This window comes from Myxocyprinus asiaticus, chromosome 42 (genome assembly GCF_019703515.2).
Source record: "Myxocyprinus asiaticus isolate MX2 ecotype Aquarium Trade chromosome 42, UBuf_Myxa_2, whole genome shotgun sequence".
Lineage (NCBI taxonomy): Eukaryota > Metazoa > Chordata > Actinopteri > Cypriniformes > Catostomidae > Myxocyprinus > Myxocyprinus asiaticus.
Window position 1 is genome coordinate 7,342,276 of NC_059385.1, and position 15,427 is coordinate 7,357,702.

General features: G+C 40.3%; 1 protein-coding gene and 1 long non-coding RNA gene across 2 annotated transcripts in view; one reads left to right on the forward strand and one right to left on the reverse strand.

Annotated features, from left to right (window-relative positions):
- Positions 1-15,427, reverse strand: part of LOC127432226 (CXADR-like membrane protein) — an 81,480-nt gene that overhangs the window by 26,693 nt on the left and 39,360 nt on the right. The gene's annotated exons all lie outside the window — the stretch shown is intronic.
- Positions 11,752-13,140, forward strand: LOC127432235 (uncharacterized). Its single transcript, XR_007895728.1, has 3 exons — positions 11,752-11,859; positions 12,621-12,749; positions 13,013-13,140. It is a non-coding gene; the product is annotated as an uncharacterized LOC127432235 (long non-coding RNA).

Sequence of the window (15,427 nt, forward strand, 5' to 3'; positions counted from 1 at the left end):
TTCCGGGTTCAATATAAATTAAGCCAGAGAGTATTTAGCAGAGATGGGCCACTTCTATTAAAATGAATGGGAGAAACTAGAACACAACCAAGGAGCTCTTAGTGCCCAACAGTCAACAGATGTAGAAAGGAAGTCCCGCCTTATAGTTAAAAGAACCAATCACCTTTTAGATACAGACCTGTCAATCAACTCTAGAATGTGCATGCAATTACCTATACAAGCCGGGGAAAATGCGATATATAGCATAATATGAGGTAAAGAATAACAATTTATGAGTCCAGTATTGTCAAATTTTATTGCTGATTTGAAATATGTTCTTTGATCATAATCTTGACCAACGTTTTTAAGATTTCGCTCTTTCCCCATTCAAGTAGATAGGAGCTGCACGGGCATGACTGGAAATCCAAAGATGGCCGACAGTGGACTGACTTGCTAGAAAGACTTTGGTTCAGCTCAATCAACAGCATTTATGGCATAATGTTGAATACCACAAAAATTTATTTCGACTCATCTCTCCTTTTATTTAAAAAAAATCAAGGTTACAGTAAGTGAATGGGGACAATGAAAGTGAATGTGGCCAATTTTTGGAGGGTTTAAACATATAATTGTGAAGCTTATAATTTTATAAAAAGCACTCTCATTAATTCTTCTGTTAAAACTTGTGTATTATTTGAGCTATAAAGTTGTTTAAATCGTTGTTGAGGGTTTGTTGACATTACATCGTCATGGTAACGAAATTGTAAAATTGTCTATAAATGTACACAGAAAAGCTTAATAGGTGATTTTATCACACTAAAATCATGTTTACACACATATTGTTTATGTCTTTTGGCTTTTGAACAGGTGAGTATTTTAATGTTCAAAAATTGGCCACATTCACTTTCATTGTAAGTGCCTCACTGGAACTAAGATTTTTGCTTTTTTTAAAGAAAAGGAGGCACGAGTCAAAATAAATTTTTGTGGTAATCAATATTATGCTGCAAATGCTGTCGACTGAGCTAAACTTGTATTGAACCTGGAACATTCCTTTAATATACTGTAGTAACCATGTTTAATATTGTGGTTACTAAGATTTTACTACAAAATACTATGGTGTCTAATCTGGTTAATTTTTGTGAAGTAAGGTTTGGATTAAGTTTAGGGGTAGGCCAGGGGTACTCAATTAAAGTTCCAATAGGTCTGGATAATAATATGTAGCTTACATGGTGTCATATGGCTATAAAATTATGTAATATATACTTGCCACGTTGGCAGCAATAGTACTTCAAAATAAAAATAAAAAATTCCAAATAGCTGAACCGTCTGAATCACACATCAGACAGATGAAGATGGTTTCACTTTGCTTCATTTTTGTTTTCCGCAGTGTGTTTAAGAGAAAGAGGGCAGTATCTGTAGCGGATGTACAGTGAATCAGGCTTTAAGTGGCGCCTCTATTGTGGGGTAGAGAGGCAACGCGCAGAGAGCAGGAATTAGGCGTTAGGGAATAAGCGTGCGTATACACGTATGCATACACAATCACTTAGCCAGGTGTCAGATAACTAGCACAAAGATTTAGATCTCGGTCCAGATTGAACTGTCCTTCGGATCCAGACCGGAGTCACCTATTGAGTACCCCTGGGGTAGGGTTTAGTGTAGGGTTAGGGTTGGGTGTTTGTGGAACTCTTAATGAAAACAACAAACACACTGCAGTGATGCTGCTATACTGTACCTTAGCAATATAACATTTTTAGAGGTGTACCATGGTGATACCATTTTTTATGGACAACATACTATGGTACATGGTATATGTACCATGGTAATACCATGTTTTTTGGACATGATGCCATGGCAATATCATGTTTGTTTTTATATGTATGTGGTGATGTGGGCGTGGCCGAGCGATATCTGTGGAGAGCGAGGCCGGGAGAGGAACAGCTGATCACCCGGCTACCGAAAGGAATGGCGGAGTGGGTCCAGTGCCACCGCCCAGCGTCGCTGGATGAGGCGGTCCAGCTGGCTGAGGACCATATGGCGGCTTATTCGGTGGCCGGCGAGCCCTCTTCTTCTCTCTCTCTCTTTCTTTCTCCCTCTCTCTCTCCTCCCTCCCCTCTCCTTCCCCCATCCTGTTCCTGTTCCCCAGAAACGGGGAATTATGTCCCCAAAACTGGTTCCCCGGTCCCGTGGACCGTTCAACCCGCTGGTTTGCTATAACCCTCTTCACTCTCCTCCACAGGCTAGTGAATCCGCTGCCGCGGGTGTGGACGTGAATCTGGGCCGGTCTGCTGGAGCTGCGGGGAACCTGGGCATTTCCAGGACCGAAGCCCCACGATAGAGGTGGAGAAATTGGTTCAGATCCCCGATGTGCCACAGGCCGCCCCTGATCAAGCAGTAGCATCTTGGATAACTGTGAGTATTAAGGGGGGTACATACCAAGCCTTGGTGGATTCAGGTTGTAATCAAACCTCCATTCACCAAACCTTGGTTCAATTTGAGGCTTTGGATACAAGCCGGTGGGTGAAGGTAAGGTGTGTGTATGGGTATATTCAAAATTACCCTGTAGTGACGGTCCTTATTCAATTTCGGGGACAAAAGCATAGTGTCGAAGCTGCGGTTATTCCCTGCCTCTCCCATCCACTAATCTTACGAATTGGCCGGCATTTACAACTTTAATAAGGGGAATGTGTGTATGGGTCCTGCAACAAAAAGTTTCAGTGTGTGGTGTGTGATTCTCTGGCTGGGGAGGCGGTGCCAGGGCCATCTACATCAGCTCCACATCAGGATGATGTAAGGGAGGGGGAGGTCTCGGCTTCCCCAGCCCTTAGAAGATTCCCAGTAGGGGATTTCCCATCGTGAAATGTTATTCCAGACGGCTCGTTACAATCCGATGGCGGGTCACTTAGGGCAGGAAAAGACACTGAACGTCTAATGGCCCATTTCTATTGGCCGGGCATTCGCAGGGATGTTCGCAGCTGATGAATCTGCCAGCCATCCCAAGAGTGCCATTGCGCCCCCTTCCATTAATCGAGGTCCCCTTCGATAGAACTGGTATGGACCTTGCCGGGCCATTAGAATGGACAGCACGCGGACGTCGCTTTGTATTAGTTCTGGTGGACTATGTAACGCGATATCCGGAAGTAGTGCCTCTGCGCAACATTTCAAAGCGAAGTGTTGTTGAGGCACTCTTCAGAATTGTCTCCCGAGTGGGGATTCCAAAAGAACTCCTCACTGATCAGGGCACTACATTTATGTCACGTACACTACACGAACTGTACAAATTATTGGAGATTAAATCGATTCGGACCAGCGTTTACCACCCCCAAACGGACGGCTAAACAAACTATTTAATCAGACCCTAAAGAATATGATTAGTAAGTTCTTGCACGAAGACGCTCAAAATTGGGACAAGTGGCTCGAGACCCTATTATTTGAGGTATGAGAGGTCCCGCAATCCTCCACGAGGTTCTCCCCATTTTAATTATTGTATGGATGTCGACCATGCGGCGTGCTCGACGTCCTACGCGAAAACTGGGAGGGGGGACCTTCAAACAGCAAAAACTAAATTCAATACGTTGTTGACCTGAGAGCAAAACTCTACACACTGGGGCAATTAACACAGGAGAATTTGCTCCAGGCTCAAGAACGTCAAAGCTGGCTGTATAATATGGGTACTCGGTTACGGGAATTTACACCAGGAGATAATGTGCTCCCCACATCAAGCTCTAAATTACTCGCCAAGTGGCAAGGACCCTTTGAGGTCACACGGCGAGTTGTGAGGTGAAGCGAATGGATAGAAATCACCTCTAACAGCTGTTTTGTGTTGCAGTGAGAGCTGGAGGAGGTTAAAAGGGCAGTCCAGACCGCCGGAGGAGAGAGAGAGAGAGAGAGACGCACACAAGCAGAGTTGATCTACGAGTATGTGTGTTGTGCTGAAAAGTAGACTGTTTGTGTTAGACTGCAAAGTGTGTGAAATAAAGTATTTACACTGTACATTTTACCCGGCCCTCGCTTCCTTAACAAAGAAAGCTAGAGACCTGTCACAATATACCATGATAATACCATGTTTTTTGGACATGTTCCATGGCAATACCATATTTTTTTCTATGTATAAGTACCATGGCAATAAAATGTTTTTTTGGACATGATACCATGGCAATACCATGTTTTTTTTTTTTTTTTTTTTTTACCTGTTACCATGGTAATGCCATGATTTTTTTGGACATGGTACCATGGCAATACCATCTTTTTTTTTTCTGACCTGTTACAGATACAGTTATTGTACCACAGTGCCACTCCATTAGAATAAATGTGGCTCTGCATCTGTCCTGGGATCCATAATCAAAAATAAGTGTAACCCTTATGACCTACAGTACATGTCCATCAGTGCTGGACCTCCACAAGAAGCTGCCATCTTTTCTGACAGCTCACTGTTCGCATTTGAGCTTTTCTTTCAAACGAACACATACAGCTGACAGCAGATAAAGACACATATAGACACACAGACACACAGACACACACACATACTGTAAGTGCTGTCATGTTCTTCTTTAATGAGATGATCTTGTAGAGAGCTGCTGCACTGCAGAGCAGATCCCTGTGGATCAACCGTCTAACCACAAAACCAGCACGAAACGCTGCATTATTGACTCAAGCATATGCAATATTTCACACAACTGGATTGATAAGACCTACGTTTAATTTTAGGCATATAGTAGCACCTCACTCCCTGAGCAGATTGAACAAACCCTTGAGGACTGAGAGACCAGGAGTCATCCTGTACTTCAGAAGATGAAAGGCAAAGGAATGAATGAAAAGGAAAGATTTATCACAAGAGAAGTCGGATCGCTGGACTCGGCTGTCTCTCCCTCTCTCCACCTGGTCTAAATCCACCACAGGATCAAAGTCCTGAAGGGAAACCTGATTCCTGATGTATCTGTCAACATCATATCAGCAGAATTTGTACTTCTCGATTTTGCTCACTACACCAACCCTTGAGTTTAAAGGAATAGTGCGTCCAAAAATTTAAATTCTGTCAATATTTATATACTCTCAGAAAAAGTTGTACTTTTTATGGTACAAGGGCCATCACTGTGGTGGTACCCTTTAGGAGACCTTGTCAGTACCTATAGTTAAAAATGTATAACTCGTTTTTATTACATAATTGCACCCTAAGGACCTATTGTGTACCTTTTAAAGGTTTAGTTCCTCTGGGAACAAAAAAAAATTTTTTTTTCTCCTTAAGGGTACAAATATGTGGAAAATATTTTTTTTATTTAATTTTTTCTGTTAAAGAATGTATACACAGCTCTTTTCCATGCAATGACAGTCCATGGTGGCCACGGCTGTCAAACTCCAAAAAGGGCAGAACCCCCCCCCCCCAAAAAGTAGTCCATGTGACTCATGCAACATATTCCAAATCTTCTAAAGTCATACGACAGCTTTTTTTTGTGAGGAACAGACCAAAATTGAAGTCGATATTCACTGAAAAACTAACATTTAATTCTGTTACACATATTCAAACTTGTGCATAACGTTCGGATACATTGCACACGAGAACCGATGCTGTTTGGTGTCTAAAAGTGTCTAAGGCCACATCCACACTTACCTGCTTTCGTTTGAAAACTCAGTTTCTTTACATCATCGTTTTCCAAAGCATGCGGTAATGGAAAGCATTTTCAAAATGCTCAATTTTCGGTGGAGGAAAACACTGTTCCAGTACAGATGAGCACAAATTATATTTCTGTTCCATGTAAAAATAACGGCAAATGAGTTTGGAATGACAAGAGTACTGTATATAATAACATAATAAAAAATTTTCAGGTGAACTATTCCTTTAAAACCATTCCATTTTTATTTTTTTTTCCAGCCTTTGTGCATTCTTAAGCTTATTTAATCATAAATATCTGTTACAGATTTCTCTCTTTTTGGATGGTTTCCTCTCCAAGAGAAAACACAATTGTGTTTCAGTCAATAACTATAATGCCTTTCCCACATAAATCCCAAAATCAATGGCTAAACATATCTATCAATGCAGGACACAAACATTCATCCAGAATCAAAGTGTAAACAAACGAGCAGATGAGATTCACTCCTGTTTCGCCATCAACGTGATGCCGGGCTACAGTTAACCACTGACCTGCTCAGATCAATACTTTAATACACTTTTTATCCCGCCACGTCCATTTTGCTGTAATTTGCAACTTTCGTGCACATTAGGTAGAAAATCTAGCTGACTGCGGGGGAGAGCGGAAGAAGGAAAATGCATCTTTGTCTTCCCAAATCCATTGCTGACTGCTCACACAAACGGCTTGGTCTGTACAAAAGCTAAATTATCACAACCCTTTTGGCCTTGTTCGGTTTCCTTTCATCTAATGTAATTTGTAAATGGAAGGTTCACCCGAAAATGACAATTCTGTCATCGTTTGCTCGCCCTCATGTTGTTCCAAACCTGAATGCCTGCCTTCACCATTCTCTTCCGCTGCATCTTTTTTCCATCCAATTAAATTTAATGGCGACTTAGGCTAACGTTCTTCCTAATACAGTATCTCCTTTTGTGTTCCATGTAAGTCATTTGGGTGAGAAAATGATGACAGCATTTTTATTTTTGGGGCGAACTATTCCTTTAATATACGTATAACTTGACTAATTGGAATGAAAGCCCTTAACTGTCTAAACTGTTTTGCTATAAAGTTGCTGGTACACACAATAAAACGAACTGTGGTTTGGATCATCTGGTAAGAAGGGCTTCAACACGCAGTTTGCGATGCGAGAAATGACGGATGCTCTTAAAAGCGTGCGGCACAGGCAACCACTTCAGTGATAAAAACAATTTGTCATGTGCTTTTCACTAGTGTGGCTGCAAGGCCAGCCGCAGCTTTCTGGGTGCATTTAGAAAGAGCGATGTGGAAACGACCCTACTGCTGAATGTTCAACATTCCACGTTAATTAAAAACAGGCTTCCATTGCATTTATTTGTCCGCTGGAGCACTCAAGAAAAGAATTACCATTAAAGGAGTAGTTTGCCCAAAAGTTAAAATTCTGTCATCATTTACTCCAAACCTGTATTAATTTTTTTCTTTCATGCAACACAAAAGGAGATGTTAGAAAGAATGTTAACCTCGAAAGTGCAGTGAAAGTGAATGGTGACTGAGACTAACATTCTGCATAATATCTCCGCCTGTTCATGGAAGAAAGAAAGTCATTTGGGTTTGTAACAACATGAGGGTAAGCACAGAATCTTCATTTTTGGGTGAACTATCGCTTTAAAGTAAATGCAAGGCAGCTTTTTTCAAAGCAGCAAATGTAACTCTTCCAGGCGTAGTCAGCAGACGAGTAATCAGACATTAATCAGATGTGAAGAGCATTCTGACAGGATGACATCATCAGCCCTGTCGTTCTTTTGTAAACAGATACTCTGCTCAGCTGGGGTAAATGCCAGGTCACTACTCTCTGCTTGCATTTGCGATAAATTCTATCCTGGAAAATCTATTCTACACTTTGGTGTCACTTTTGTAGCAAGGTTTTGATTAAGTTTTACATGATCATATTCTGTCCTCTCTCTGGCTGTTTTTGCTACTGTAATTTTAAAGTGGCAAGAAACGCCATTTGCAGCCCATTTTATTTCTGTGATCTGACATATTTCAGAGTGAAACAGGAAATTTAACAAGAAAGAAATGTAGGGCAGGAATTGATTTTATCCATCTGGAATGGATTGGATAATGAAGTTCAGGAGCAGAGGGATTAAAAATAAGAGAGCTTGGTGACGTCAGCCTAAAGTAAAGTCACAAAAACATTTTTTTTCCCCTTTGGAATAATGTGAACCAATGAATTATTCACAGTAAGACCAGGAATATGTATGAACCCTTAGTTGTGTTCCAGTCATTTTGACCTGGACGATTTTTTTTTTTTTTTTACTTAATCCAAATGGAATAAAATTCTTTGACTTTGTTCACATATGGTATCTGAAAACACACAAAAAATTGGACCATTTTCTTTTGGTTTTATTTCACTTTGTTACACTTGTGTTCCCAGTCAAAAATGACCGGCCATTGGAAACGAATGGATTAGACTGCAAAATACAGAAATATTAAGTGTTCAGGAGCATCCCAGTCCTTTAGATGAGCACATACTGTATGTGGATGTGTGTTTGGACACACAAATCTTTGGACACACAACACACACAAACACACACACACACACACACACAATGTGTGTTGAGCGGCCTTTTGAGCAACGTCTTTCCATGTACACTCTTTGAGGAATATTTCAAGATCTACTTATCATATTATGTTGCATTTGGGCTTGTTTAGATCGGGATTGTCGGCTGTAAGTTATGGTATGTCATTGTCTATGTTATATGAACGTTTTTGGAAGTAATACGTTAAAATGTGACAAAAATAAACATCTGTTTATTATATTTATATCACAAAATGAACACAGCATTCGATTAATTTTCATATTGACTTAAAAACTTCAAGATGTATATGAGCCCTGTTATGTTTGGCTAACCTTCTTCACATAGGAAATTAGTAATAAAGTGTTCAGTAGGCATTTGAATGTACATTAACACATATGTTAATATGCTGAGTTTTGACATCATAATCATGGCATGCTCAAAATAAGCCTTTTTGCGGCTTAGTTTCCATAAATGGTCTGGTTGGACTGAAGATGAATACTGCATTATGAACTATGAGTATTTATACTACACAGTCTTGGAATGCATTTTGTATGCATTTTTTAAGTCGTCACAAAAACACCATAAAACTATAGTATAAACTTCATTGGTTCTCATTGCGTCTCATGACCAAACACCCAAGATGCAATGAGAACCAATGAGGTCTGATGTTGTCGAACCTAGCTGACATATTTGTTTTTAAACACTTTATTAATATAATCTGATTTGAGAGTGAATAATGTCTTAAATTTTATTCTGTTTATCATACATCACTTTAGAGGATTTGCAATATAATGCATAATTATTGCACTCTGGTTTTATGGTGATTTTTTGTCCTTTTTGGAGCTTTACAGATCAGAGTCACAATCCCCCTCTACAGAATGGAGTAAGGAAGGTTAGGATATTAGAGAATAAGGTGGAATTGGGGAGGAGGCGGGATGCTGGAAGAATTGTCCCGGGACTACAATAAGAGGCTGCTTATACAGTATATGCTAGTGGCATGATTGACAGGTCTGTATGATCGGGCTCCTCCCGAACATTCATTTAAATAAATCATGTGAAGGCTTTTTACAAATTCACCTTTTTTGTTTCAAGGAAGAAAGTCAAACGGGTTTGAAACAACATGAGAGTGAGTAAATGATCACAGAATTTCCATTTTTTTGGTGAACTATCCCTTTAAAGAACAATAAAACTGCTTCAGATTCAAATCGAAAACCCAATCTATTTTCAAACTTTATCTCACATCAGCGGGATCATGACCTCATTTGTCCCTCGGGTAAGCAGCTCATAGCCCAATCCGCTCCACATGTGAAGGGTCCAAAATGAGCTGGGTGAGGTGCAGGGAGCTTGGAAGCAGATGAATGAAGCTCTCATGTAAAGCCCTAGCTGGGCTAGTGTTTCAGCCGCTGCAGCTAGATTAAAACAATATGTGAGGAAAGTGGGCCAGACGCTCTCCTTCCTCCAGGGCACTCACTTGAATCCAGCTCTACAAAAAACAACCTTTTACCTTCTCCACAGAGCAGTTAGAATTGAGATGTGAAAAGCTATTCCAGTTTGTTCAATCACTTTTCCTGTAAATGTGGGTTAGAGTAGACAAGGCATTTAAAGGAATAGTCCACCTAAAAAAGGAAATGCTGTGTCTTACGAAACCCGTATGACTTTTTCTTCCATGGAACAAAAAAGGAGATGTTAAAAAGAATGAAAGAAGAGAGCAGCTCAGAGAGTCAGATCATTTTCTCCTTTGAAACACGAAAGCGGACAATTAGCAGAATCTCAGAGCTGCTGTCTTCTTTCATTCTTTTTAACATCTCCTTTATTGTTCCACAGAACAAATAAAGTCATACGGGTTTGGAAAATGTTTTGGGTGAACTATCCCTTTAAGTGATGAAAGTGCTGATCATGTGTATTGTGAGAATAAGTGATGCCATTAGAGGTGTGATTGTTATCCATCCATGTTCAGCCTCACCATGATGAAAACAAACGCCTTCATCTCCATTCATCATCAAATCCACAGCTGCAAGATGATGGCAAAGTGCTCGAAACATTATCAAGCCATCAAACGAAATCAGTCCATAAACACTTTCAACTCTGATTCTTCACTTACACACAACAGAGTATAAAAACTCATCTGTGCTTGGACACGCTGAGAGCTTTTGTTGCTATAAATATGAATGAAGAACTGTGTATGTACAAAACAGAACACAGATAAAAAGCATAGAAGCCAGTCTTTTAAAGGAATAGTTCATCCAAAAATGAACGCAAAAGGAGATTAAGGAGTTCCCATACAATAAATGTCAAGCCCAAAATTACAAAAAAGCACCATAAAAAGATCATAACAGTAGTCCATATGACTTGTGTGCTACATTTCTAAAGCAGTGGTTCTCAACTGGTTTTGCTATCAGGACCGAGATTTTACATTGGAAATGAAGTGGCGACTCACCATCGTAAAAACTCAATTTAATGTATCCTGGGTCGCATTTCCTTTTATCTTGATTAGTTTTGTTAATGATTTCAAGTATAAGGGCATGCATTTTTTTTTTTTTTTCTTTTTAAAAATTAAAGAGCAAATTTTATACCCCGTATGTTTCCTTATTTCAAAAACCATTCAAACGGAACATACATATTACACAGGAGTAAAGGCTCCTCATTACCATGGTAAGGTCAGTGTACATATCTAGTCTTAAATAATAATAATTATAAAAATAAATTATAGTATTTATGAAAAAAATACTAGCCGAAACTTTAACTGCAATTGCCACTGTTGATATAAAAATGAGGTCTAATAGATTCTACCTATAGATTATTTCATATCAAACTATTACATTTTGTCAAAATATACACTGTCAGAAAAAAGGGTATGGTCTGGGTCCATTTGTGATCACATAGGGTACAGCTTATGTGGTTGTACCCTCACTGGGTCAAAGTTACACCTTATGGTACTAATATGTACCCTTTAGGGATAGATAAGGTACAAATACATTTCTGTCCATCATAGGGTCCATGTATGTACCATTTCCCCCAAAGGGGGTACAAAATAAAATACTGTGATCAAATGATTTGCCTGGTGGGGGATGGGATGGGTCAAGGCTGCCAAAGCCAAACCATTCAAGTGCATGAAATTCTTTCGTGATCTCAACAATTCAATAAACACGCAACTGAAAATCACCCAACACCAACATAAACTTAAATAATACATGATAAAAAATTAAATGTTATACAGTAAAATAGTTCATGTTCTCTGGTCACATACAACAGGTGAAAAAGAAAGTAATCCACATCTGACCTGGATTTTAGTGTTTATATTCAGAATGTCAAGATAATGTTTTTTTGTTTGTTTTTTACATATGAAACAAATCCATTTTATCTCATATAAAATAAACGAGCTGTTTCTTTAAATAAAATCGTTAAACTTTGGATCGTTTGGACGTTTAATTTATTCAAAGGAAGAGCACAAACTCTTATGCCTATACAAACTTTTTTAAACAAGAAAAACTGAAGAGCTGCAAGTGCAACATGTAATTTCACAGTGTAGGGCTTTATTCAAATTTGTCCAATGGGACTGACTCACCGTGCGTACTGTGCGCAGGAAGTTTGGGATGTGTACGGACCGACGCTCGCAACATGATGATGGATCTCTGACTGTCAACAGAGGACCTTCTCCTCAAGTTAAAGGAACCTGGAAGTCACTGAAGAATCACATAAATTCAGAGGTACGTTTAACTTTAAGTGTTGTTATAATTGGTATTTCGCTTGTATTTCGTGTATTTTTCCAATTGTTATGTGTTTGTAGGTAGTAATTTTCGTTGACAGGGCCATTGACGTGTTCGCGTGCTAACCTCCCGCCAAAATACATATTTAAATATACAGGCTTGAGAAAGCCAACATATTGTTTTCCTATTTCAGTTAAGTACTGAATAATTGACGAGGGACCATCGAATTGTTGACAATTATTGCACACACCCGTATTGGTAATCACGTTGTGGCCATTACGCCTCAGGTTTTCATTCATTTTTAATAATCCAACGTTCGAGAAAATCATTCCACTTATACCAAAGCTACTACACCTCAAGACGTTTTTTTGTTATGTTTTCTTCATTTAAACACTTTAGTCTATTGAACTGCTTTCTTGCACCACGTACTGAGCATGTAACGGTACGAGTCCACTAGTGTGGAAGAAGTCCGCTCAATGCCACTCACCACGCCAGAGAGCTGGTGCTTTGGGCCGGTGTACAGCAAGTGTGTATCGGCTATGATTTTTTTCCGTCCACGAGCAATAATATCATTTTTAATATGCGTGATTACAGTTGGAAAGATGCCAGCGTTAATTCCAAATGCCCAAAATATTAAAAAACATGGTTGATTTATTACACTTTTGCTTCCCCAGCCACAGTATTGTCACAATAAATCCAAGTATTATGACATTTATTGCCTGTAATCCTTGATCTTGCTTATGTTTCTCTGTTTTTGTAAGCATACTTGGCACCAATCTCTTGGAGTGTGTACCTCTGATTCTCGAGGAGGAGAGGAGTAAGGAGAAATCTGGGCACAGTCATACAGTCTGAAGAAACTGCAAAGAGCCTGTCACAGGTCTGAGTCAGGGGTGAGTGGATTGCTGTAGTATAACACATTGGCTAGCCAAGTGCACAATAATGTTTTACATTACATATACTTGAAGTCTTCATTTTTATTTGTATAGTGCTTTTCACAATACATATAGCTTCTAATCATTGATATGACATGAAACTGAAGAGTAACAGAGTATCTTTGAGTGACTGCAAAAAGTAAGTTCAGATGGGAAAAATGATTTATACATTTGATTTTGAACAAATATTTTCCTCTGCACTTTTTATTTGGCTCCAACAGGAGTTTGCTGTCATTGATGAGGATGCACCTTTGAAGGACATGTAAATATTTTCCATGTACTGTATGGCAAAATGCAACCAGATACCTTGGTTGTTAAAGACCGGATGCAGCAAAGTTTATCATGGCGGAGAAGGGAGATAGAAGATGGAATGACTGGTGGATAAAAACTCTCCAGTTGTCATGAACTGCCCTTTGTTTTCCCCTTGTTCATGGACTTCATTTCCCAGGATGCACCATTATTGATTACACTCACCTGCCCTCCATCTTCCACAGCTGTTCCCTGTTCCATCATCATCCTTCTGTGTATTTATACCCTCTGGTTTCATTCCCTCATGGTTGGTTCCTGTTAGTTTGTTAGCATGTTAATTTAAATGTTTTATTCATATTTAACCAGCAAACTGTTGTGATGTTTGATTTTCCTTTTATTGCAAGTGTTTTATTTTCGTCTTTATATCTTCTTCATCTTCTGAGTAACATTAATAAAATAGTCTGCGTTTGGATCCACACTCTCCCGTCTCATCCTTCCCATCAACGTTACAGAGGAACCGACCGCCAAAATATGGATCCAGCAGAACAACTTGAGCAACTCACCCAAGGGTCTTCTTCAGTGGAGGACTACTGTGTGAGGTTCTGGAGCTTGGCCTTTCAAGTGAGCTGGGAAGAGAGGATCCTCAGGACCATGTTCTGGTTAGGATTGAATGAACCGGTGTGGGAGATGGTCCCTTTGGACTGCAATGGTCTGCCCCTTGGTGAATACATTGCTAACATTGTAATGGCTGGTCTTCTGCATTCTACTCCAATGGCCAACCCTCTTGCAGTGCCTTCCACGGCCCCTCCCTCCAGGCCTTCCACTGAGCCAGTTCTTGAAGCCTCGCCCGTCCGAAGCTAGCTTTCATGCTTGCTTCAGCCCTAGAGGAATTTTAGGGGGGGGGGCACTATGGCTCCAGTGGTCTCTGAGCTCCCTTCAGCGGAGACCACTTTCTCCCCAGCCTCGGTGATCCTGGAGCCTGCCTCCCTCGGCTCTGCCTTCCTCCCACGGCTCCGCTCACAGCCATCCAGAAGCGGAGGAGAAGGGCTCCTATTCCCCCTTTACTGCCAGCACTCCTGAACACGGTGGCTCCGCCCGCGGTCATGTCTGCCTCCTTGAGTCTCAATTCCCTGATTCCCCTGCGGCTCTGCCCGCTCCACCTCAGGATCCTCCTCCTGGAATTCAATTTCCTGCGGCTCTGCCTGTACCAACTGTGGCTCCGCCCTTAAACCTGTCCCCAACTTGTGGCTGCCTCCTGACCCAGTCCCTGCCCTGTGGTCACCCCCCTGGCCTCTTAATCATCCTCCGGATCCTTCCTGGTCGGCTTTTTTTTTTAAGTGAGGTACTGTCAACTGCCATTGTGCTGAAAAGAGAGCCTGTGTTCATTAAAACCTCATGTGCTCCTAATTTATTTTTGGGTGAGTATTACAGGGTACTTAAGATGAAATGTGTAATATTTTTAAAGCAAAAATAAGCTGTATCTGATGACAAATTGTGATTGAGATGTTTGACATGTTAATTCTGTGACATTGTGAACAAATGTGAAATTGTTGAATGCTTTATATTAAATGTGATTAAACAGTACAAATTTGCCATTCATAAGGTACAAAGTGCTTGTCACTGGGGCAGTAGCCTTAAAAGGCCATATTTGCACCTTCCAAGTTAGTCACCAAGGGTACATATTTACCTCTTAAAAGGTACACGCTGTAAGGGTACACGGATGTACCTTTAGGGGTACAATGGTTTGTTACTGGGGCAGTACCCCCAAAGGTACATATTTTCACTTTTTTTTTTTTTTTTACAGTGTAACAGTTACTCATGTAAAATCGTGAAACAATTTTGTGAAGGTGATTTGTAGCTAAAAAAATGTAGCGCATAGCACAGTGTTGCTCTTTTCCTCCATGCTGTTTGGCATGTCGGGGCTGCCTGCTGCTTGAAAGGTTTGACTTGAGTTCCTCCGTAACACTTTAAACTAGGAAAGTCTCACAAGAATTTAAATGGCTCGAATTAGTTTTGAGGTCTGCGCACTGCAATATCAAGGGAAGCCCAGATGTTGTGCGCGAGCACCAGAGAACAAAGCAGATCATTAGCGTTACATTCACATGAAAGCTTTAATCACACTGCGAAAATATCGCAGTGCAGATGAGAAGCCTTACGCTGAATGTGAGATTATCATAAAATTTGCCTCGGCAGTCTAAATAGGCTATCCCTTGGGCGGCCGCCGAAAAATCTTCAATGGAGAACCATGGCATTGTTCTTTCCCTGCTGTCCACGACCCACCAGTTGAGAAACACTGCTCTAAAGCCATATGATAGCTTTGTGTGAGGAACAATTATATTTGTAAATGTTCCCTCCCCCTGTAGCTCTCAAATCTCAGTTACATTTTT